The sequence below is a fragment of the Clupea harengus genome, chromosome 9, assembly GCF_900700415.2.
Source record: "Clupea harengus chromosome 9, Ch_v2.0.2, whole genome shotgun sequence".
NCBI classification, from domain to species: Eukaryota; Metazoa; Chordata; class Actinopteri; order Clupeiformes; family Clupeidae; genus Clupea; species Clupea harengus.
Genome location: NC_045160.1, coordinates 27,668,903 through 27,671,316, shown reverse-complemented (window position 1 = coordinate 27,671,316; position 2,414 = coordinate 27,668,903). Strand labels below are relative to the sequence as shown.

Below are 2,414 nucleotides of genomic sequence, written 5' to 3'. Positions count from 1 at the left end.
TGTTGGTGTGCTTTAACAGGTGTGATACGGTTTTTATTTATCTTTCTTAATGTATATATTACATGTCTGTTCTTATTTTTTTGCCTGTTTGGTATATGCTTGGAATGAGCATTTATAGTGAAGCTAGCAAGCTGGAGACTTATTATACTGTTTCTGTTGGTGTGCTTTAACAGAAATAAAGATACATCTCAGCAACTGTTGACCACGGGTCACAAGTATTAAAAAAAACACAACGCAGAAGTTACCACCGGTTACATATGTCATGCTAAAACACCTCTTGTTTCGTTACTGTGACGGGTGGAAGGGGTTGCCCTTAGCAGGTGTACAGCCCGTCACCTGATTGTGCCTGGTGCACGTGACGTGACGTTACACGGTAGCTCACAGTGACCCGCACTTCCTATTTGTTTTAAATGCCATTCACGCGGCAAACGCAGCATGTTTGGTTTGGCTCTGTCGGCGGTGAATATTAAGCACAATACGGATCTGCTTGTTCGTTGGAATATAACGCCAGTAGGATTGTGAAGTGTTGCCTCTAACAGACGAACAGGTAACTCATTGTTTTCACTGTTGTGTATGCCGTGGCATGAGACGCGTTGCAATGCATCTAATTAGCAACTGCGTTTGTTGTAGTTTTCACACCTACAACGCATTTGGAACACTGGCGTCTTAACATCGCATGCGGGATTTTATGAGGTATTTGGAATACATTTTAAAAGAACCAGTCTTTATATTAAATGGCTCAAAGTTTACTGTATATAATGAATTGTTTTAATGAATTGTGAATTGAATGTTTACTGTGTACAATGAATTGTGAAATGGCTACAATGAATTGTGATTTGAATATTTACTGTGTATAATGATTATAGCTCTTTGTCCTTTGGTTCTAGGAACACTGTATATCACTGTTTTTCCCATAGCTAATTTATGATGAGACAAGCACTTGAATTGAGCTACTAGCCTGCATAGTGTTGCTGTAAAACCACCTTCCGTTTACTTGTTTGTTGTCTTGGCGAGTTTTATTTTCTTTCTGTTTTATTCCTTTGGGTCAGTCGTAGCTGGGGCTATCATAGAGGGGAGTCCTTATCCGCTTGCAACTTGTGTGTGCTGTGCAACGCCCGCTACTAGGGGCCGTAGTGGGAAGTGTGTGATTTGTGGTGTAGTGGATAGCCATTGTGACTTGCCGTTGGTGTGGTGTGTAGTGTTCTAGTATCAAGATTGGCTACTTGATACAAACCCTTTAGTTAGTCTTACCTCTAGGGTGGGCTTTAGCCGCGACTGACCTACTCTTACCCTCGCCCTTAAATGTCTGCCCTGAACAGGGCTGTACTTCTTTTCTTTTATGATTTGGATTATCAGTGAATACCATACCGTCATTATCAATTAGAGGCATTTGTCTAGTCTCATTTACACTGTCTGCCTTGTGTACATAAACCATCACTTACTTATTAAAGATATATTTATTGTGGTACACAGTCTCCTCCACTCATTTCATTCCTTTGGAAGTAAGAACCGGAACACAGGGGAATAGTGACCTTGGTGAGGTTACATTACTAATACACAATTAGGCGCACTTTACGCATCTCCTCCTATAAAATATCGGGATGTTGAGTTGAATAAACCCCAAAAAGGACTGTATTGCTAGTTTAATGATTAAGTGACAATCGCCACAGGTTTGTCCGGTCAGAACAATAACGGATGCCAATGTTCCAATGAGGTCTGATTTATTGCACACACACACGAAGTGAAGACATGAAGTGGTTGATGAATGATGCCCGTGAATATAATTATCCCGTGTAAAGGGACTTATATCCACATTTGAATCCGTGGTTTGAACCGTGGTTTCTATTAACAATACAAATGACAAATATATACAATTAAATACAATAAAGATGATATATACAACAAGAATGAATATAGTATACATGATGGATATAACGGCAATGATCTGAACATGGATATGTTACTTTAACACCGTGCCGCGTAACGGTGAACATTCCATTATCTCTGTTACTAACATTCACGTGAATTAGCAGTAACGGAGTGAAATACACAAGACAGTGAATGATTAATATCCTAAATGACTAACAGATATTATCTACCCTAATATTAACAGACTAACTCGCTAAATCACACATATACTATGTACAAACACTCACATTCACAAAGACGCACGGCAAGACGAACGTGAATGTCCTTGATAACAGAATTGTCCGTTAACTCCTTGATGATAAGGCTCCTCTCCAGCTTCTATTGACCCACACACTGGCCAGCGGTGGGTCAGGCTTATATAGGGGAGCTGAGGGGGAGCTTTGAAACAGTTGAGTTTGACCAAATGGTCAGTGAAATTCCACTGTGCACGAGCCCCACGGAACTCTGGGATCAAATTATAGGATGACCCTTCATGGACCCCAGGT

General features: G+C 40.4%; 1 long non-coding RNA gene across 1 annotated transcript; it reads left to right on the top strand.

The window, feature by feature from the left end:
• Positions 1-279: 279 nt before the first annotated feature.
• Positions 280-1,195, top strand: LOC116221895. The gene is made up of 3 exons (XR_004164338.2): positions 280-547; positions 631-693; positions 888-1,195. It is a non-coding gene; the product is annotated as an uncharacterized LOC116221895 (long non-coding RNA).
• The last annotated feature ends 1,219 nt before the right edge of the window (positions 1,196-2,414 follow it).